Below are 23,731 nucleotides of genomic sequence, written 5' to 3'. Positions count from 1 at the left end.
TATTTGAATTATTTAATTAGTTTGGTAAAGCCCGGTTTTATTCTTAAAAAAAAATAAAAAAAAAAGAAAAATGAAAAAAAGTGTTTTTGTTTTGAGTTTTTTTTTTCAAGATTTAATTTTTCTGTTTGTTGAAGCTCAATTTAGTTAGGGTTAGTTTTATCAAAGTTCGTATTTTTCTTGTGTTTCATTATCGTTCAAGTGTTAGGGTTGTTTTAATTTGTTATCTTTCGTTTTATTGATGCAATGAGCTACCATGGAATTTATTTGACTCAAAAATTGTGGATTACAAGCATGAGTGGCTAAGTTCGGTAACTCGGGTTGTGGGTCGATGTCGTTTGCATTCCATGGTTTATTAGTTATCCTATGATATCATTGTTAAACTTTTATTTAGTTAAAACCAAAAATTGAAGGGATCATTGATAAATCGCTAGCTCTTGCTTCTTGTTTTGTTGTTGACGTTAGGCACATCAAATCCTTGATTTAATCTAGGATTTTCATCAACTAATTTACACGACATTCAGTTGATGCTTCATGAGAGTTTATATTTTCTTCCGTTTGGATGTGGCAAATTTACCTGAGCTTAGTAATAAAATTTCATCTTATTAATGCCTTGATTGGATTAACAAGAAGAGGAGTAAGGCCTAGGGATTTAGTAAACGATGGAAGCAAACAGACATTGACCCGTAATTCGAGTATTTGGTAAATTGTTTCAGTTAATCTGTTTAATTTGATTGCGTTAGTAGGTTTACATTTTTGAAGAATTGATAGAATTTCAGTTTCATTTTGATAGTTTACTCAAGCTTCTCTCTCTTTGTTTACTGTTTTTAAAATCATAAAAGACCAAAAATATTTTCAACTTGCATTTTACAGCAACAGGATTTCACTAAACTTTTACAAATACTTTGATACTCAGTGGTCCCTGTGGAATACGATCCTAGACTCATCTTTGATACAACTTGACACTTTTGCACTTGGAAGCACAACTCAAAACGAGTCAAGTTTTTGGCGCCGTTGCCGGGGACTAATTGGTGTCATCAAAGTGTTTCTCAGATTTCAGAGAGGTGTTTTAGAGCTGTGAACGTCTTCACAGCCTGGGTGATATCTACTTCCTCTCCTTTGACCTGTTTGCTTTTATTGCATTTATACTGTGTTTGTATTACTAGTTGGGCTAGAGATAGCACATTTAGACTAGTCAGGACAAACTCATCCATCTCATCATCGAGTGAACCTGTTTCTCTTGAATCACTTGAATCACTATTTGATACATGTAGCATCATGGCTGAGAATGAACCTCATGATATGGAGAACCCTAATAGGACACTCAGAGAATATTTGCAACCTGTTAGGACCAGTACCCAATCCTACATTATTCTACCTTTGAATGCAAATGCTTTTAATTTTAAACCTGGGATGATTCCATTATTATCTCATTTTCATGGCATTGAATCTGCAAACCCATATTTGCATATTAAAGAGTTTGAAGAAGTTTGTGCCACATTCATGGATAGAACATGCACTGAAGAGGTAATAAGACTGAAATTGTTTCCCTTTTCTTTAAAAGATAAGGCAAAAACCTGGTTTTATTCCTTAAGGCCAAGATCCATTGGGACTTGGCAAGAAATGCAAACTGAGTTTTTAAAGAAATTTTTTCCCATGCAAAGAACTAATGCTTTGAAAAGAAAAATCATGAATTTTTACCAAAAGGATGTGGAAACATTTTATCAGTGTTGGGAACGTTTCAAAGACCTTTTAAATGCATGTCCTCACCATGGGTATGAAAATTGGAGGGTCATCAGTTTTTACTATGAGGGATTGCAACCAAGATGAAGCAATTTGTAGAAACAATTTGCAATGGTGAGTTTTCTAATAAAGAGCCTGAAGAAGCTTTTGACTATTTTGATTATTTGGCTGAAAACGCCCAATCTTGGGTTGTCTCTGATGTGTATGATAGATCTGAAAAGCAAAAATGTATTAGTAGGGGTGGTAAGTATCAATTGGAAGAAGTTGATGGTTTGAATGCTAGGCTTGCATTGTTGTCCAAAAGGTTAGATTCCATTGAGCTTAAGGAGGTAAATGAAATGCATGTTTTACCATCATCTTCTAAAAAATGCAGCATTTATGAGGATCCAAGGCATGCGACTGATGCATGTCCAACTATTCATGCTCTTAAAGAAGTTTTGCTTGATCAGTCTAACCCGGTGTATATGGTTTCTGAGATTTCTTATGAACCTTATTCTGATACTTACAATGCAGGTTGTAAAAGTCATTCAAATTTTAGTTGGATGAATGACCAAGTGGAGCCATCTACCTAGGAACAAAGTCAATGCATTCCTTATGCAGCATCTGGCCAAGACTTGGGACCCTCTTACTTAGCAAATCAGCCTCCTCCGCTGCAAAGAAGGGAAATGGAAGATTCCATACAGCAGCTAACCATTAGCTTGCAACAGTTCATGGCAAGCCAAAATGTGATCAATTCTAAAACTTCTCAAGCCATCAACGAGATAAGCACCGAATTGACTAGGCTGAACACATTATCGAATGCTTTGGAGATAGATGAATCCCAATTTCAAGCCCAGCTAGATACTCAAGTACAGATTGCAATCATGGAACCGTCATCCTATATTGAAGCAAATGTCAATGATTGCAATGCCGAAGCAAATCTCAGCTATGGTAAGGTGACTGGTGCACTAGATGAAGAAGTTGAGCAGAATGGTGAGACTTTAACCTTCAAGGAATCAGGTACAAATTTTAATGTTGATGCTTCTGAAGATCCAAAGGTTATTGTTCCGAAAACTTTTCCTCAAAGGCCGGTTCTTAAAGAAGTATATTTCCTAGAAACTATATTGGATAAGGATCCTTTCTTGTTAAAACAAGAAAGACAATTTGAAAATGTGTTGTCTGATATTGTGGAAAGTATTGATTTATTCATAGATAACTTCTGTGCAGATAACAAAGCTGATGCATTATGGCGACTCGAATTTGGAGATTCGCTAGTTCAATTTATATATTTACACCCACCAGACGAAATTCCTCCCGAGCCTCCTCCAGACACACTGTGACGTTTTTCTTTCCTTTGATTTTATTTTGTTTCATTCTGTCTTATTTTTAGTTTATTGATAGGTACAATTTCCTTTAGTTCAGTTTTCCTTTTCCATTATTTCTTCATCTAGGTACGCCCCACTTTTCCTGTGCACAGTTTTTCTATTTCCCCTATACTTTCACATTGAGGACAATGTTCCATTTTTGTTGGGGGGGTGAGCATTTGCATGTGACACTATGCACGTATACGTACTGGGTTTTATATTTAAAAAAAATATCAAAAAGAAAGAGAGAAAGAAAGAGGAGCATTGAAGATTTACATTGCATTATCCCATTTTTAACACTGACTCGTACGCTTCACATACCTGCATATAACCTAAGAACTACACACTTGAGTCATTTATGCATAGTTTATCTTTATATGGTTTTATGACTCCATGAATAATTGATTGGTAGTACATTCATGTTAGTTTGGTTATATAATTTTCTGTATTTACATGACATCTCACGAGGTTGAATACACACTCACGTGATTCATTGCACTTAGGGTTTCTTGTGAGCATTGAGAGAATACCCGTGGCGACTATGACACCTTGTGAGATATCCTTGAGCTATGTATCGTCCTTTTGAGCATTAATATCAAATCAGAGTTCATGGAACTCAATTTTTTTTTTTTTTTCTGGATGATTCCTTGTACACTAGTCTCTGTCTTTGATTTGCTAGCCTAGAGGTGACTTCTAGTGGGGAGATAGAAACCTAGGTCTTGTAGCCTACTCAAGATGTGAAGGCTGAGCCACCCCTAGAGATAGACTTAATTCATGGACCCCTATTCAAGCTCAAATCCCATTGATTGTTTGAAGATTACAAAAGTAGTGTTATGATTGTGTTAATTTTCAAGAAAAGGCAGAAAAATAAAGAATGAGCAGAAGAAATGATAAGAAATAGATATGCGCGTGAAATGAAATGCTAATGTCTGCTCCACAGAAATATCACAAAAAGTCAAGGACACAACACATGTTCTCTACGTACGAAGATTCTTCAACCAGTTAATGCCTCAGATGTGTTCATGACAAGTTTGTGAATAAGTTGATCTAGGGTGGTCTCGGTTGGATGTGGCGAGTAGGTGAGAAGATGTTAGGGTGAAGGACCCGACACCTCATAAATAGGCTAGATCCTTTCCAGACTAGTCCACTCCGTACATTTACCGTTGTTCCTTTTATTATGTGGGATGTTTGATCGCAACACTTCTCCTCACATATAATGAGCGAACCCATTTCTTTCTTTTTGAGTGTTTTTGAGGGTATACCGGTTAGGCCGAGTCAAAGTGACCATTCTGTAAGTGTCCACTGGCGTCCTAGGTGTACTGAGTCACACACAACACACACACCTTGAGAGTCTACCTGTTCATACTCACACTTTTACGAGTGCATTAACTCTGAATGTTCCACTAATTAACTTCATGTGAGTATACTGCATTTAAATGACATATAGATGATGAAACTTGCATGAGTGATGTGCTTTGGAGAATGTGCATCGAATATGAACGAGCATGTGTGAAATTCGGTTATATTCTTGTATGTGAAGTGGTATAATTATGTCGCATGTGCATTGATTTCATGATCACTGGAGTTTGAAGTTGTAGGCACCGCCCTGAGATTCATTCACGTCATTTGCTAGAGACTAGCAAAACATTAGTTGGGGGGTGTGATTACGCGTCAAAACTGTGTAATTGGGCATCTTAACCTGGGCTTTACAGTTTATATTTTTAATTAAATGTCTAAAATTATCCAATATTTTAATAAAGTGCCAAAATCATCATTCTTGAACTTTATTGCACTATTTATAAAGTTTTGGTAATTTTTTGTCGCAAGAAAATTCCCGGGAACCAAAATCGACACCTGTTCGTATTTCGTACATAAATTTTCCGTCCAAACTCCGATCAAGACGATTCAAATTTTTGGAGAAAGAGGAAAGGATTATCTACAACTTTTGTGTTTTGAGTTTTGTGAGATACGGGCCCTAGAAGAGTCATATTTGTGACGAACAGAGAATAAAAGAAAATAAAAAAAAATATAATAATTGGGTCATTGATGTGACCCGGCAATGCTTGGCCGGGTTGGGTTGTCCACGCCGGATCCTAGGGCACCTAGCTCTTCCTTTAAATCTTATTCTCTTCCTCTCCTTGCACAGGCAACCCCGTGAGGGCTCTCCTCTCCTTCCTCTCCTCTCTTCTTCTTCTTCTTCTTCTTCTTCTTCTTTGGTTTTGTATTTTTTTCTTTCAATTGCTGCTTTGCTTTTCTCTGTTTCCCTTTCCTTCTTCCCCTATTTTCCTTAATCTCTTACAGTCTCTCCCTCTCCATGTTCCTTACCTGCTGCTCTAGCTTCGTGGCACACCAGCACACCCGAGAGCCACCACACAACCGGCTTCCAGCCATCTTCAAGACAACAGCCTCGACCTCTAGCTCCTTCACAGTAGTAGGCCGAGAGCTCTTCCAAAACGGAGCCACTCCCGCTGTACACCATCTAGCAACACAGCTCCCCTGCAACAGCTTCCCGTGAAGCACCAGTAGGCCTCCCTTCTCCTTAATCCTCTGTACCACCGAGAACCACCACCATAACCACCTCTGCACGAGCCTCTGCAGCAGAAAATCACCACCGAGACACTCCACAGCAGGCCAGCACATCCTGAAGCAAATACCCGCCCACAACAGGCCCCTACTCTCTCTCTCTCTCTCTCTCTCTATCATTATTTATTATTAAATTAACTAGTGAAATTTTGGATTTTGAATATTAGTTAGGGAGTTTTATTATTGTTGAACTTTAATTGTTTATTTAATCGCTCTTAGTTGAATTTTTCCATTGATTTAATTAATATTTGAATTATTTAATTAGTTTGGTAAAGCCCAGTTTTATTCTTAAAAAAAATAAAAAAAAAAGAAAAATGAAAAAAAGTGTTTTTGTTTTGAGTTTTTTTTTTTTTTCAAGATTTAATTTTTCTGTTTGTTGAAGCTCAATTTAGTTAGGGTTAGTTTTATCAAAGTTCATATTTTTCTTGTGTTTCATTATCGTTCAAGTGTTAGGGTTGTTTTAATTTGTTATCTTTCGTTTTATTGATGCAATGAGCTACCATGGAATTTATTTGACTCAAAAATTGTGGATTACAAGCATGAGTGGCTAAGTTCGGTAACTCGGGTTGTGGGTCGATGTCGTTTGCGTTCCATGGTTTATTAGTTATCCTATGATATCATTGTTAAACTTTTATTTAGTTAAAACCGAAAATTGAAGGGATCGTTGATAAATCATTAGCTCTTGCTTCTTGTTTTGTTGTTGACGTTAAGCACATCAAAACCTTGATTTAATCTAGGATTTTCATCAACTAATTTACACGACATTCGGTTGATGCTTCATGAGAGTTTATATTTTCTTCCGTTTGGATGTGGCAAATTTACTCGAGCTTAGTAATAAAATTTCATCTTATTAATGCCTTGATTGGATTAACAAGAAGAGGAGTAAGGCCTAGGGATTTAGTAAACGATGGAAGCAAACAGACATTGACCAGTAATCTGAGTATTTGGTAAATTGTTTCAGTTAATCTGTTTAATTTGATTGTGTTAGTAGGTTTACATTTTTGGAGAATTGATAGAATTTCAGTTTCATTTTGATAGTATACTCAAGCTTCTCTCTCTTTGTTTACTGTTTTTAAAATCATAAAAGACCAAAAATATTTTCAACTTGCATTTTACAACAACAGGATTTCACTAAACTTTTGCAAATACTTTGGTACTCAGTGGTCCCTGTGGAATACGATCCTGGACTCATCCTTGATACAACTTGACACTTCTGCACTTGGAAGCACAACTCAGAACGAGTCACTTACAAAAGTATTTTTGCGTTGCCCAAGTTTACTTGGAGTACTTCCCAAGTTTTTAGAAATTTTGGGGCACAAGCAACTAATATTAAAAATTTAAAACATTTGAAAAATTTGCCCATTAATAGTGTTTGGTCTTCTAAAGTATCGGGGTCTGAAGATTGAAGTTCTTTAATGCTTTAAAAATATTGAACTAGACACAAGGTCAGATGTTTGAAATTGGGGTTCAGATTTATAAACTACGGGTTCAGACAACTGAAGTCAGGGTTCAGTCTTCTGATATTCTTCTATCTGTTTCAGTGTTTCACCAATAAATTTTCAGACGACTGAACTTAATATTCCGTCTTTTGAAGTAATTCTTCAAACGTCTGAGCTTAAACTTCAATCTTCTGAAGCTGACACTTTAGCCTTCTAAGCAATGACTTTGGTCTTCTGAACTTTCCATTTCTTTTTTTTTTTTTTAAGTTTAAAAAATCTGTTTTGCTTTCTTTCTTTACTCTTTTATAAAAAATTTTATGGTGTTTTAAAATAGGTCTCTAAGTCCATGTATTTCCCCTAAAAGAGCTTCAAATGATATTTCAATTGCTATTCAACTTTGAAGTACTTACATTGCTTGTCCTAAAACCTTATACTCTAATCTTAAAATCTTCCATGATGTGGTCACTTTAAAATCCCTTGGACTCTAGCTTGATTTGGGTTTAGATTCCTCATGCATTGATCAATCTGTTGTTGCTTAGAGCTTCTCTTGGATTACTTATTGATGAATATAGCATGATGGTCCATAATGATTCTTATTGTCAAACCTGAAACTTTATTAATCAACCATTCCAAGTTAGATTATCTTTTGTTTGTTATCATCAAAATATGATTGTGAAACCCAGTTAGGCCATTAGAAATAAATTAGTCATTTTTTTTCAAGGTTTAATTTTTGTTGAAGCTCGATTTAGTTAGGGTCGGTTTTATTAAAGTTTGTATTTTTATTGTGTCTAGTTATTGTTCAAGTCGTTAAAGGTTTAATTTTTGTTCGAGTTCTTGGTTGCCTTTTAATTTTGATTTTGGTATACGTTTTTACTTTTGTTAAAGATTCGATTTTTATCGTTTGCTTTTGTGCTTGTGTGAGTTTCATTATTGCATGTTTCAATTACGTGTTAAAGTTACCATCTTTTCTATTCTGAAGCTTAACGTTTGTTTAAATGTCTGTCTGATTAGACGTAGGGTTTCTGTTCTTACTATTTAATTCTGTGGATGATAGGATTAGGATTTTAATTTGTGTGGTTGTTTAATTTGTCAAAAGAAATCTCATACAATCTTGAAAACCTCGAATCTGAACTGAGTTCGGTAACCTTTTATTTTTTGAATGGAAAAACGTAAAACTTGAGATTAAACCACATTCCTTGAGGAGATGATCAAGTCTTTGGGCTGAAAATTACATGACAGAACTCTTACACTTGTGATAGCTTCCGAGCTGCTCATTTTTCGAGTGAGTCATGTTTTTGGCACCGTTGTCGGGGAATGTCGTTCTTAGTCTCAAATTAGCATTTTTCCTATCATTTTAATTTGTCTCATGAAAAAAAAAAAAAAAAAGACAAAAAGAAGAAGAAGAAGAAAAAACTAAGTTTAAAAAAAAAATAAACAAATAAATATGGATGCACTTGCACCGCGGACGCTTATGGACTTTTTACAACTACAATACACCATTGCACCATCTTCCACTTTTTTACCTACTGAAGAACTTGATTTCATGATGCAACACGGGAGGATGTCATTGCTACCCCAATTCTACGAGACAGAATCTGAGTGCCCTTATCAGCACCTGATAGAGTTCGAGTTAACTTGCAATATTTTTTTTCTCTCATGCTAGAACTGATGAATCTACTAGACTACGTTTATTTCTTGCTTCTTTGAAGGATGGGGCACAAATGTGGTTTAATTCCTTAAGACCTTGCTCTATCACTAATTGGGCTAATATGGAGCGTGAATTTCTGCATATGTTTTGCCCCTCAGAGAGAATTAATTTTTGCAGGAACATATTATTCAGTTTATGCAGAAGGGTGACGAGACTTTTCGAGCTTGCTGGGAGAGATTCAAGGATTTACATAGTACTTGTCCACATCACGGGTTTCAATCATAGAGGTTAGTTAATTATTTTTATACTGCTCTTACCCCTGATTGCAAGCTCTTTATCTAGACCATGTGCAATGGAGAACCCTTCAGTGAGGATCCGGATCAGGTACTATCATTCTTTGATTACCTAACTGAAAGTGTCCCACAGTGGAATACAATATACAATCAAGCACCCATGATAGTACACCCTATCAGAACAATCAGTTATGGAGATACATATGAGCCAACATACTACCTAGACACTCTTCTGCCTCAATATTAGCCACAACAAATCCTTTAAAGCTGTGCACCGTTAGGATTTCCTAATGATAGCATGACACAGATGGCAAATATGCTCTAGCAGTTCATGCAGATACAAGTCAATCAGTAGAATGAATTATGGGACGCCATTAATGTGATAAGTACACAATTGGATATCTTAGAAAAAAAGGCATTGTCCGTGGAACTTTAGCTTAGTTCTCAAGAATACCAGCAGCAACAACAACAAATACATAATGTTTCTCTTGAGACAGTGGAGGCCACCATCACTTTGAGAAGCTAGAAAGAAGTTTCCTAGCCTAAGACGCTCATCACTAGACAACTAATTGTCCTGGCACCATAAGTTATGGCAAAAACAGATGAATTCAAAGAAAAACCAGAGGAAGCGGGCCTAGAAATGGAGTAGTCCGTTAATGAGGAGGCTGATACTAACAAGGAGTACCAACTTGTGGTACCTTACCCTCAGAGATTGATGGCTGTGGAACCGTCACTCCCGACTGAATTAAATGTCAAGGAGCCTAATGCTAAAGTGGATCCCTACAGTGGTAAGATGATTGGTACACTCGATAAAGCGGGTGAGCAGAATGGTGAATATTTAACTTTCAAGGAACCAGGTGAAACTTTTAATGCTAATGCTTCTGAAGAACTAAAAGTAACTGTTCCAACAACTTTCCTCAAACACCAGTTTGTAAAGAAGTAAATTTCCTAGAAAATATGCTGAATAAAGGCCCTTTCTTGTTAAAATAAGAAAGTCGATCTGCACGCGTATTGTCTGGTATTTTGATGAGTATTAATTCATTTGAGGCTGACTTTCGTGTAGGTATGAAAAATGATTCTTTGTGGCTGCTCAAATTTGGAGACCCACCAGTTCAACTTATAGACTTGCACCCACGAGGCAAAATTCCTCCTAAGCCTCCGCTAGACAACTATGATGTTTTTCTTTCCATTCTTTTTATTTTGTTTTACCTTATTTTATTTTTAGTTAATTTTCAAGTACATTTTCTTTTAGTTCAATTTTCATTTTCCATTACTTCTCCACCCAGGTACGCCCTATTTCTCCTGTGCATAGTTTTTCTATTTCCCCTATGTTTTCACATCGAGGATAATGTTCCACTTTAGTTGGGGGGGGGTGAGCATTTGCATGTGACATTGTGCACGTATACTTGCTGGGTTTTATATATTAATTTGAAAACAAAAAACAAAAAAAAAAAAACAAAAAAAGAAAAATAAAGAGCATTAAAGATTGATGAATATGCCATGATTAACACTGACTTATACTCTTCACATACTTGCATATAACCTAAGAATTACACACTTGAGTCATTTATGCGTAGTTTCTTTTTATATGACTTTGTAACTCCATGAAGAATTGATTGGTAGTAGACTTATGTTAATCTGGCCATATAATCTCTGTTTTTGATTTGCTACATAATTTATCGTATTTTTATTGTGTCTAGTTATTGTTCAAGTCATTAAAGGTTTAATTTTTGTTCGAGTTCTTAGTTGCCTTTTAATTTTAATTTTGGTTTACGTTTTTAATTTTGTTAAAGATTCGGTTTTTATCATTTGCGTTTGCACTTGTGTGACTTTCATTATTGCGTGTTTGAATTACGCGTTAAAGTTACCGTCTTTTCTATTCTGAAGTTTAACGCATGTTTTGATGTCTGCCTGATTTGACGTCGGGTTTCTGTTCTTGCTATTTAATTCAGTGCATGATATGATTAGGATTTTAATTTGTGTGGTCATTTAATTTGTCAAAATAAATCTCAAACAATCCTGAAAACCCTGAATCTGAACTGAGTTCAGTAACCTTTTATTTTTCAATTGGAAAAACGTAAAACTTGAGATTAAATTGCATTCCCTGAGGAGATGATCAGGCCTTTGGGATAAATATTACAGGACAGAACTCCTATACTTGGGATAGCTTCCGAGCTGCTCTTTTTTCGAGTGAGTCATACAGGTTTTGTGGGAAAATTTCCAATTTATAGATGACATGTTGTCGAAATTTTGATAGACTTCTCCTAATAAGAAACCTTGTGCTAATGATGATTATGATAAAATTAATGTTAAAATATTTTTGAAAGGATGAGTGAAAATCAATTGAATATTGAATTTCATCCTTACATGATATTTAAACGTGTAGAGAAGCTAAGTACCATCCCTATAGAAACAGCGTAAAAGACTCGCATGCGTCACTTCAACTTTTGAATATTAAGGCTCTTCTGAAGTCCTTGAACATTATATCCTGCACTTAAAGTTTTATGATTTAATATGGAATGTTCTTGGGTCATGAACTCTATAGTATGCCTTAATATACATTTTCTGATGCATCTATAGTCTATAAGGAGACTATACTGGGTAGATGATAAAGATAGCATCAATCCATACTCAGTATAGATGTGCTTTTGGAAAGCGCGCTTATACTGCTTGGCATAGAAAATTTAATAAGTATAAGCGCTTTAAAACATCTAAGCTAGGATTCCAAACAATAGGGGGAGCATACAAAATTAAAATTTATGTCAAAGCATGAGCATACAAAATTAAAATTTATGTCAAAGCATACTTCTCAATATTCCTTTTGCTTAGATTTGTGTTTTGAAGTTTTTGTTTTTTTTTTTTGGCATATGCTTTAAAATGTATTGATTTGATTGAAAATCAAAATTTGAAACACGTTGATCAGCCACAATCATTTACTTTGTCATATGATCCTGTTTTAATGTTTTGATATATTTGAGATCCCTATGGTTTTTTATTCTGGTTATATTAGGAATGTGCTTAATTGCTAAACCATTATATTGAAGCTTGCTTTTGCCTTATTTTAAAGTTTCTTTTTTCAGGAATGCATCAGCCCCAGTACTTTCTAAAAACATCAAAGGGGGAAATATTTTTTTAAATGCTTTATGGTAAGAATTTAAAAAAAAAAAACTAAATCTATTTATTTCTTGCCTTATTGTGTGTGTGTGTGTATATATATATATATATATATATATATATATATATTTATTTATTTATATTAAAATGGCCTAACTGGTTTAGTGATTACATATAAAAATGCATGTGAACTAGTTAGATTGAAATTGTGCTCAAACCAACCATTTGCCATCATGTGCCATACATTTTAAACTCAAATCTTTTACGGGTCCCATGATGTGTTTTGAACTGCAAAGTTTTGTGGATATTTCTGGTCTAACTGGTAGGCTCGCAAAGGCTTGGGTCTTTAACTACCAAAAATACTATTTATAAACCTAACTATCCCAAGTTTAGTAGAAAGTGGGTAAGTCAGGTATTGATCCACGAAAAGTTGTAGCGCAATTATTAGACTATTTCCAATTTAGTTTATTATAGCCTTGTCATGAAAAAGATGTAAAAGATGGTATTTTTGAATGGTTAAAATCTAACCAACTACTTGAAAGCGATTAAATGAAAGCAAGTAAATCTAGACTACTAGAAAGCAAGTAAATTTCTATGTTACCCTCCTCCTAAAAAGCGATGATGGGGTCTGAATCAGACACTAGATGCCATGCCTCTAACTATGCTACTTCAGACTTCCATAGAAGTACTAACCCAAGCAGGCCAAAGTGGGAGAGGGTTGATCAACGGCACAAGGTAGCAAGGGTGCACCAACCGTCCGGAGCATGGTCACAAACTGGAGTATACCCTGTCTCAACAATAATGAATACCTCTGTGGTTCCATAGCCAACTAAATCCCTCTAATGGATACATAGTAGTGTTTATCTTTATTGACAATCCTTCATCAAACAATCAACAAGTAAATGGAAAATAGTAAATCAAAAGTAGTAAAGGAGAAAGTAGGTAAAAAGATCATCCATTTTGTATTCTAAAAGTTTGTCACTAATGCTAGAAGGTATAAGAGAGTGATCATGTAATATACACGGATAGCACATGAACGCCGCCAGTTGTCAAAGCTCATCGAACATGATTAGGTGCTTAAATTGTTAATTAGGTGTTTTAATTCGTGCACTAAGGCATATATTTTAAATTAAATACCTAATTACTCTCAATATTTTAATACGGTGTCCTATTTATAATATTTGGATTTTATTGAGAAATTTATGAATTTTTGGCATTTCTTTATCGTAGAAAAATTATCATGAGCTAAAACCAATATCAATTCGTAATTCATGCATTACTTTTCCATCCAAGTTCCAATCGAGAAGATTCAAAAGTTTTGAGAAAGATGAGAAGATTATCTACAACTTATGTGTTTTGGGCTTTTAGAGAAATAGCCTTCGGGAGGGTCAAGATTGGCCTCATTCGCAAAGAAATAAAAAGAAGAAGAAAGTAGGAAAAGAAAAAGAAAAAAAATACATATAAAATTTTGATGTGACCTGGCCATGTAGCTGGGTCAGATTTCTCGAGGCTAGGTGTAGGGCTTCTTGCTTTCTTTCTATGGAGCATTTTTTTTTTCTTCAGTCTCGGCAGCTCCCTCCTTCCCTTCTCTTCTCACTCTCTCATTCCCCCATCTCTTTCTCCCTTTCTCTCTAACTCTCTTGGCCCTCTCTAACTCCACAGGCCCCCATCTCTTTTTCCCTTCTCTTCCTTTTCTCCTTCCTTTTCCTACAACTCTCGAATCCTCTCTACCATAGCCGACAATCCTTCTTCTCTTCCTTTCTCCTCTCCCTTTTCTATCCTCTCTTCCCAACAGGCAACCTTTCTTCTTCTTCCTTCTTCTTCCTTCTCCTTCCTTCCCCTTCTTCCTTCCTCTTTTTCTCCCTTACTCCCCGTACTCGCTTTGCTACTTCATCCTCCCAGCTCCCCACTACTGCTATCCATTCTACTTGAACCACCTTGCTGCTTCCTCTTATTATCTGTCTGACAACTACTGTTGTAGCTGGCTGTTGCTGCTGCTCAGCTAAGACCTCCAAAGCACCTACTGTCTCATGTGCTCCTGCAACTTCAGCCACCCAAATTCCTCTAGAAGCTCCTCCATCTGTTGGCAGTGCAACCAGCCACCTTGAGAGTCCCCCTTGATCTGAAGACCTGCGGCCTCCACCCTGCTCTTCCAAGTTGCTGCTGCTACTGTCAACCTTAACAAGCCATGACCAGCTGCAGTAGGATTCACCCACGGGATAAACACACACACACACACACACTCTCTCTCTCTCTCTCTCTCTCTCTCTCTCTCTCTCTCTCTCTTCCTTCCTTTCTTCTTTCTTCTCTTTTCTTTTAGTTTTATTTGTTGTTGCTTTTAATTGATTGAATACTTGCATTTCTTTTTGTGTGGAATTTTATTTAAATTTTTAGTTTTGAAGCTTGTTAGGGCGTTATTATTAAGTTATTTAAATTCTTCTTCTCTTAATTAATACCAGTATTAGATTAAAGTTTTTCTTGAGTTATTTTTCTTTATTGCTTAAAGTTTGATTTGCCTTCTTGAAAAAAGAAAAATTAAAGAAAAAAAATTCTTTCTCAAGATTTAAATTTTGTTGATGTCCATTTACGTTAACTTCGGTTTAATTAGAGTTGGAATTTTTAGCGTGTTTAGCTTATTGCCTAATTGTTAAACTCGTAATTTTGATTCAAGTTCTTGATCGCAAAAAGTTGGTTCTTCTTGGTTGAGTTTATGTTCGATTTTGTTCTTAATTGCATGTATAAGTTTGAGCGTTAATTCATCATTTTTAGTTTTTATCCGGAAGTTCAACATGTGTTTCAATGTCTTCCTGATTAGATGTAGGATTTCCATTTCTCATTATTTAATTTAGTGCATGCTACGATTAGGATTTATTTGCATGTTCATTTAGTTTGTCAGAAGAAATCTCAAACAATCCTAAAAACCCTGAATCTGAACTGAGTTCAGTAACTTTTTATTTTCGATTGGAAATACGTAAAATTTGAGATTAAATAGCAATCCCTGAGGATACAATCTGGCCTTTGGGCTGAATATTACACGATAGAACTCCTATACTTGGGATAGCTTCAAAGCTGCTCATTTTTTGAGTGAGTCAATTTTTTGGCGTAATTGCCGGGGAATGTCGGACTTAATCTCAAATTAGTGTTTTTTGTGTCATTTTAATTAGTCTCATGGAAAAGAAAAAAGAAAGAAAAGAAAAAGAAAAAGAAAAAAAAAATTGAGCTTTGAAAAAATTATGGCTACACCTACACCACGCACGCTTATGGATTTTTTGTAACTTCAGTACACCATTGCACCATCTTACAGTACTTTACCTAATGACGAACTTAATTTCATAATGCAGTGCGGGAGGAAGTTGTTGCTACCTTACTTTTACAGGACAGAATCTGAGTGCCCTTATCGGCACCTGACGGAGTTCAAGTTGACTTGCAATATTCTTTTTTCTCTCGTGTTAGAACTGATGAATCTACTAGACTGCGTTTATTTCTTGCCTCTTTGAAGGATAGGGCGCAGATGTGGTTTAACTCTTTGAGACCTCACTCTATCTCTTATTGGGCTGATATGGAGTGTGAATTTTTGTATAGGTTTTGTCCCTCACAGAGAACTCAATTTTTGCAAGAACAGATCTTTCATTTTGTGCAGCAGGGTGACAAGACTTTTTGGGGTTGCTGGGAGAGATTCAAAGATCTGCTAAGCACTTGTCCACATTACAAGTTTAAAGCATGGAGATAATTGTTTCTATACAGCTGTTACTTCTGATTGCAAGCACTTTGCCTAGACAATGTGCAATAGAGAACTCCTCAGCAAGGAACCGGATCAGGCACTATCATTTTTTGATTACCTAGCAAAAAGTGTCCCACAATGGAATGCACGATACAATTAGGCACCCATGATAGTATAGCCTATTAGCACAATCAGTGATGGAGATAAATATGAGCCAACATATTATCCAAACACTCTTCCACCTCAGTAAAAGCCACAACAGATTCCTTAGAGCTGTGTGCCGTCAGAATTTCAATCTAATGTAGCACTTGCTCCACCGGGGATGTCTTTTGAGGATGCCTTCTATAAGTTCATGCAAATTCAAATCAATTAGTATACTCAGGACATAAATGAATTGCGGGACACCGTTATAGCAATAAGCATGTTGTTGGATAACTTAAGAAAAGAGGAATTTCCAGTGGAACCTTAGCCTAATCCTTAAGAATACCAGCAGCAACAAATAAAAATACATAATGTTTCTCTTGAGACAACAGAGGTCTCCATTACCTTAAGAAGCGAGAAAGAAGTTTCCCAATCCAAGATGCTCATCGACAGACAACCAGTTGTCTTGGCACCTGAAGTTATGGCTGAGACAGATGAAGTTAAAGAAAAATCAGAGGAAGCGAGCCTAGAAGTGAAACAGTCAATTAATGAGTAGGCTGATACTAATAAGGAGTACCAACTTGTGGTACCTTATCCTTAGAGCTTGGCAGTCATGGAACCATCACTTCTGACTGGAATAAATGTCAAGGAGTCTAATGTTGAAGCAAATCCCCGTAGTGGTAAGATGATTGGTACACCTCATAAAGAGGGTGAGCAAAATGGTGAATGTTTAATTTCTAAAGAACCAGGTAAAACTTTTAATGCTAATGCTTCTAAAGAACTAAAGGTAACTATTCCAAAAAATTTTCCTCAATAACCAATTCGCAAAGAAGTAAATTTACTAGAAAATATGCTGAATAAAGATCATTTCTTGTTAAAACAAGAAAGTCAATCTACACACATAGTGTCTGGTATTTTGAACAGTATGAATTCATTTGAGGCTAATTCTTATGCAGGTAGGAAGACTGATTCATTATGGTGGCTCAAATTTGGAGACCTTCTAGTTCAATTTATAGACCTGCACCCACCAGACGAAATTCCTTCAGAGCCTCTACCAGACAGCTACGATGTTTTTTTTTTCTTTTCATTTTGTTTTACCTTATTTTATTTTTAGTTAATTTTTAAGTGCATTTTCCTGTAGTTCAGTTTTTCTTTTCCATTAGTTCTCTACCCAGGTATGCCCTACTTCTCTCATGCACATCTTTTCTATCTCCCCTATGCTTTCACATTGAGGACAATGTTCCACTTTAGTTAGGGGGTGACAATTTGCCTATGACACTACGCACGTATACTTGCTGGGTTTTATATATTAATTTGAAAAAAATAAGAAAGAAATTAAGAGCATTGAGGATAAACGATTATGCCATGATTAACAATGACATATACCCTTCACATACTTGCGTATAACTTAAAAATTACACACTCAAGTCATTTATGTGTAGTTTCTCTTTATATGATTTTGTAACTCCATGAAGAATTGATTGGTAGTACACTCGTGTTAATTTGACTATATAAACTCTTGTATTTAAATGGCATCTCACAAGGCTCAATAGACACATTCACGTGATTCATTGCACTTATGGTTGATTATGAGCGCCGAGAGAACACCCGTGGTGACTATGAAACCTTGTGAGATATCCTTGAGCTATTTATCATCCTTTTGAGTGTTAACATCAAATCATACTTCACTAAACTCAGTTCTCTTTTCTTCTGGAAGATTCTTTGTACACTAGTATCTAATTTTGATTTTCTAGCCTAGAGGTGACACCTAGTGGGGAGATAGAAACATAAGTCTTGTAGCCTACTCAAAATGTGAAGGTTGAGCGACCCCTATAAATAGACTTCGTTCATAGACCACTGCTCGAGCTTAATTCCCATTGATGGTATGCAGACAACAAAAGAAGTGTAATGATTGTCCTAATTGACCAAGAAAAGACAAAAATTGAAGAACAAGCAGAAAAAAGAATAAGAAAAATAGAAATGCACATGAAATGAAAGGTTAATACCTACTCCACAAAAATACCACAAAAAGTCAGGTACATGACACATTCTCCACATATGAAGATTCTTCAACCGTTTAATGCCTCAAATGTATTCACCTCAAGTTTGTGAATAAGTTGATCTAGGGTGGTCTTAGTTGGATATGGTGAGTGGGTGAGAAGATACTAAGGTGAAGGACTTGACACCTCACAAAAAGGCTCGATACTTTTCAAATAAGTCCACTCATACATTTAGTGTTTGTTCCTTGTAATATGTGGGATATTTGATCGTGACACTCCTCCTCACATATGACGAGTGAACATTTTTTTAAGTGTTTTTGAAGGTATACCAGTTAGGCTAAGTCAAAACCACTGTTCTGTAGGTATCCATTGGTATCCTAGGTGTAATGAGTTACACACATCACATATTCCTCGAGATTTCTTCTGTTTATGCTTGAATTTATATGACCGCATTAACTTTGAATTGTACCTCTCGTTAACTTCATATGAGTATACTATTCTTAAATGCTATATAATGATGAAACTTGCATGAGTGATGTACTTCGGAGATGTGTGCATTGAATATAAGCAAACTTGTGTAAAATTCAGTTATATTCTTGTACGTGAAACGGTATGATTGTGTTGCATGGGCACTAGTTTCATCTTTGCTGGAGTTAGTCTTTGTGGATACCGCCCTTGAAATCATTCACGTTATTCGCTAGAGATTAGCAAAACGTTTGTTGGGGGGGGGGGGTGTGATTACGCACTTAAACTGCGTAATTAAGCGTTTTAATTCGTGCATTAGGACGTATATTGTTAATTAAATATTTAATTGTTAATCCCATGGGTCATATCTCGATTTTGATAGTGACAAATACTCAAGTATTTAATGGCTATCTAGTTCATGTGTAGGTTTATATTATCAACTACACTGGTGGCACATGAAAGCTTGAAGCTTGAAGACCCTAAAGATTAGTTGATGTTGTAATTTATATTATCATTCAATTTGGGTTTGTAATAGTACATAGGAAAAAGGTCTGTAATATTTAATGCATATCATGCATGTAGGAACTACAAGCTCAAAGACCCTAGTTGGACTTTAGGTACCTACACAGACCATAAAAAGGCCTTAGAAAGACCCTAGGTCCTAGGACTTGCACGTAAGAAAGTTCCCATAATCACTTGCTTAATTAGGGGATCAAATTGAAATTAAATTAAACATAATAGGCAAATATGTGAGAGGTTGGGCAACCAAACCTCAGGAGTTCAAAACTCCTCGGGCGCCCGAAGTGTTGGAAAGTTAGCAGTTTGACTTGGGTTCGGGCTACCGAACCAAGAATGAACGTATCGCCCTCGGGCGATTGAACCTCTGTCAGGGTTATTTTCACTAACTCGGGCTGCCGAACCTCATAGTTCAAATCAGGCCTCAGGCAACCAAACTTGTTAGTTCGGTTAACCAAAGTTAGCACTAAGCACCCAAACTGCGTGACAAATGTTTCTAACTTTGGTTCAACCAACCGACCCTGATTTTGGGCACCCAAACCTTTAAAATTTGAATTTCTGACTGAGTCTATTCGGGAACCTGAACCTCACACTAGGCATCCAAATCTCGTGGGTTAAATTATTTTTTACTAGGTTAAATTTAATTAAATAGGGTTAATTTTTATAAAATGTTTTAAAACAATTTTAAGAATACCCTTGGTGTCCCCAACGGTGATAATTTTGCCAATGCCTATATATATCTCTTTATTTGCAAAATTAAGGCAAGATTAGCAAATAGGATTACCCAAAAATTCTCTCAAATTTTCTAAACCCTATTTGTTCATTCCAACCCCATAACACTCAAATACTTTCATTCCTTTGAGAAATCTTACTTTGTGAGTGTTCATTTATTGTTGGTTATTGCTAGGTACTCTCAGCATATTTATTGTTGTTTGATTTTCCAAGTGAAAGTAAAGTAAAGATTTTTCCCCCGATTTCATTTGATAAATCTATGGTTGGGAAAAATTGTATAGCTAAGTGAGTTTGCATTATCATTACAATACTCATGTGGGTTTATTCTTTTGTGTGCAAAAATATTTTACAAAGCTAGTTTTCAAACAACTCTTGTGCTAGATGCATTTGAGAAAATATTTTTGAGGTCGTTTGAATACTTTGATAGGCATCTTTGGAACCCTAAGCTTGCATTGAGATATTTTATATTATGTTTCAAAGAAAACCATGTTTCTACACTCTTGTGCATATTTGAGATTATCCATAATGTTGACTCTATGAGTCCAATCCTATTTTGATAACGACAAATCACTTGGTATTTAATCTGTGCCTTGAGATTGTGAACAAGAACTATATTAAGCATGCACAGAAGGATAACAAGTCATGGAAGCCATAAAGAATAAAGTATACAAAACTTGGCAAGATCCATGGAACTTAAAGAGTACAAGAATGAAAATGCAAGCACCAAGTTCAAGAGCATCATAGGAATGAGTACTAAGAACTCATGTATTTACATTTTCATATGATTTAATTTGAGGCTCAAATCATAAACTAGAATGACCTTAGGACTTATGCATTTCATGAACATCATTTGGGGACATTCATGGACTTAGATATACTTTCAAAATCCCATAAAATGTTTTATAAAAAAAGCCAAGAAAGGGAAAAAATAAGATTTTCAAATTAAGAAGAAAAAATCCAGAAATTTGTAAGTTCAGAAGACTGAACTCCACGTTCAGTCATCTGAAGATTGCACTTCAGAAGACCGAACTCAATGTTCAGTCATCTGAGGATTGCACTTCAGACGACCAAAGTTAACCTTAGCCGTCAGAAGAGTTTCTTCAGAAGACCGAAGATTAAGTCCTGCCATCTAAAGAATTTATGGTGAAACATAGAACCTAGCAGAAGTACCTCAGAAAACTGAACTCAAATTTTTATGTGACCCGGCCATGCAGTCGGCCAGCTGTAGCAGGCTTCACCCACAAGATAAACTCTCTCTCTCTCTCTCTCTCTCTCTCTCTCTCTCTCTCTCTCTCTCTCTCTCTCTCTCTCCTTCTCTCTTTCCTTCTCTCTCTCTTCCTTCCTTTCTTCTTTTTTATTTTAGTTTTATTTGTTCTTGCTTTTAATTGATTAAATACTTGTATTTTTTTGTGTGAACTTTTATTTAAAATTTTAGTTTTGAAGCTTGTTGGGGTGTTATTATTGAGTTATTTAAATTCTTCTTCTCTTAATTAATACTAGTATTAGATTAAAGTTTTTATTGAGTTATTTTTCTTTATTGCTTAAAGTTCGATTTGGCTTCTTGAAGAAAAAAAATACAAAAAGAAAAAAATTCTTTGTCAAGATTTAAATTTTGTTGATATCTGTTTACTTTAACCTCATTTTAATTAGTGTAACGACCTAAAAAATAATGGTATTTACATAATAAAGAGAGAAGGAAATGGAATCAGTAATAGAAGGAGGTAGGTGACTTTGTCGACGAACGCAAAGCGTTCGTTGACGACATTGCACTTTGGAGGAAATAACCCAAGGAATTTTCTAGGTCTTATCGACAAACATAGGGGTTTCGTTGACGAGGATTCTTCAAGATCTCGTCGACTAGGTCCTGTATCATCGATGAGAAGATACTGAGAAGGATTTTTGGAAGTATGAAATTCGTCGATGAGGGTGCAAGTTCGTCGATGAACTTTCTACAGGACTCGTCGACGAGGTGACGTGGCTCGTCGACGAATCCCGCAGTATAAGTAGTGCTTAAACTCAGTTTTTAAGCAGAAATTTCAGCAAAGACTCTCTTTCTTCTCTCTTTACGGTTCCTCTCGCATTTTTCTTCGATTTCGGCCCCATTAGCCTCCAGATTGACGATCTGAGGCCACCACGACGCTCCTGTGGAAGTTCTCTCCAAGTTTGCTAGAGCGGATCGTCGGTGGGACAAAGTTGGATTTCATCCCAAATTCAGGGTAAGGTCTTTTAAGCAAAATTTGGTTTAGTAGCAGTTGTAGGAAATGTAGCAGACGTTGAAATAATGATATTTTGTTTTGGATTTATGGTTTTTAGGGTGTTGAGTGGAGAACCCTGCGGGTGTAGGACCCGCTACAGTAGGGGGATTTAGCAAAAAATATGTAAGGGAAATATGCTATGCTAGGCAATCCTAGTATGCTTTCAGTATGAATTATACGTTACTACCAGATTATTATTCACAGCAGAAATTTAAAAAGTTTATCAAGTATGTTTAATATGTTTTAAAATTACTGTGTGACTTGAGAATATAGATATAGTACAAAAACATGTTCCACAATATTTTTTAGTGTTATGTTTTCAGAATGTATAGACAATGAATGTATTTTACAACAATTATAGAAATACCATGATTATACAGTTTTACAGTACCATGACATAAAATTTATAGTTAATTACAGAAACACAGTTAATATAGATACAGTTTTCTACAGCGTCATGGTTGATACAGTTATTACAAAATCATGGTAAAATAAATAGTTGTTTATAGAGATGTATTATATAGTATCAGACCCTGTTGGACCATACAGTTTATAGAGCACGGTACCATAGTTATATATAGCATAGAGTGCAACCACCTATTCTGATAATACGTGGTATAAAGGTCGATCGTATAGAGCCCACGAGTGGACAGGCTCTCCATCAGATATGGGTTGAGGAGGGTTGATCAGATCGATGGAGTATAGTGGTTTATCTTGGTTGGGCAGCTAGGATAGATCCCACCTACGGGCCGCACAACCCTATCATGAGGGGTTAAATCATGACACATAGTTATCCGCAAGGAAGTTTTTAGTTATTATTATGTATAAACAGATTTATAGAGACAGAGAATATACTTATGTACATTAGAAGTATTTTGAGTAGAAACCTAAAGTATAGATATGTTAAGCAACATGGAAAGGATGGTGGTTTATATTACTTGTATTATAATTACAAATTTAGTTATACATGATTATATAGAAACATATTTTCATAGTATTGTAACTCATTTGTCACACACTAGCAATAACATATTTCGTCTTACCGAGCGTTGGCTCATCCTATTACTTTAACATTTTTCAGGTGATCCCGGTAGGCGAGCAGACCAGGCTCGAAGATAGAGGGACCTCAGTACTGCCCTGTCAATAAAGAGTGAGTATGTTTTGGAGTATTTTTGTATAGCCCTAACCCAGTTGAGGGTATTTTGGGGAACAGCTGCACATGTATATTTTGGGAATATTTTAGCACTCTGGTATTGTATATTTTGGATATGGTTATATGAATTCAGCTTCTTGCTACTTAGGTTGACAGTTTGGTATCAGAACATTATAAATGTTATAGTATATATATATAAACCCAAGTTAAATAGCAGGTCATTACAATTAGAGTTGAATTTTTTAGCATGTTTAGCTTATTGCCTAGTTGTTAAACTCTATAATTTTAATTCAAGTTCTTGGTTTCAAAAAGTTGGTTCTTCTTGGTTGAGTTTATGTTCGATTTAGTTCTTAATTGCATGTTTAAGTTTGTGCATTAAGTCATTGTTTTTAGTTTTTATCCCGAAGTTCAACATGTGTTTCAATGTCTGTCTGATTAGACGTAGGATTTCCATTTCTCATTATTAAATTCAGTGCATGCCAGGATTAGGATTTAATTTGCATGTTCGTTTAATTTTTCAGAAGAAATCTTAAACAATCCTGAAAACCTCGAATTTGAACTGAGTTCAGTAACTTTTTATTTTCAATT

The 23,731-nt window shown here is 35.6% G+C and overlaps 1 non-coding gene across 1 annotated transcript; it reads right to left on the bottom strand.

Annotated features, from left to right (window-relative positions):
• Nucleotides 1-1,667: 1,667 nt before the first annotated feature.
• LOC131145278 (small nucleolar RNA R71) lies at nucleotides 1,668-1,775 on the bottom strand. The gene has a single exon (XR_009134062.1). It is a non-coding gene; the product is annotated as a small nucleolar RNA R71 (small nucleolar RNA).
• Nucleotides 1,776-23,731: the final 21,956 nt, after the last annotated feature.

The sequence above is a fragment of the Malania oleifera genome, chromosome 12, assembly GCF_029873635.1.
Source record: "Malania oleifera isolate guangnan ecotype guangnan chromosome 12, ASM2987363v1, whole genome shotgun sequence".
NCBI lineage: Eukaryota > Viridiplantae > Streptophyta > Magnoliopsida > Santalales > Ximeniaceae > Malania > Malania oleifera.
This window is presented reverse-complemented; position numbering and strand designations above follow the sequence as displayed.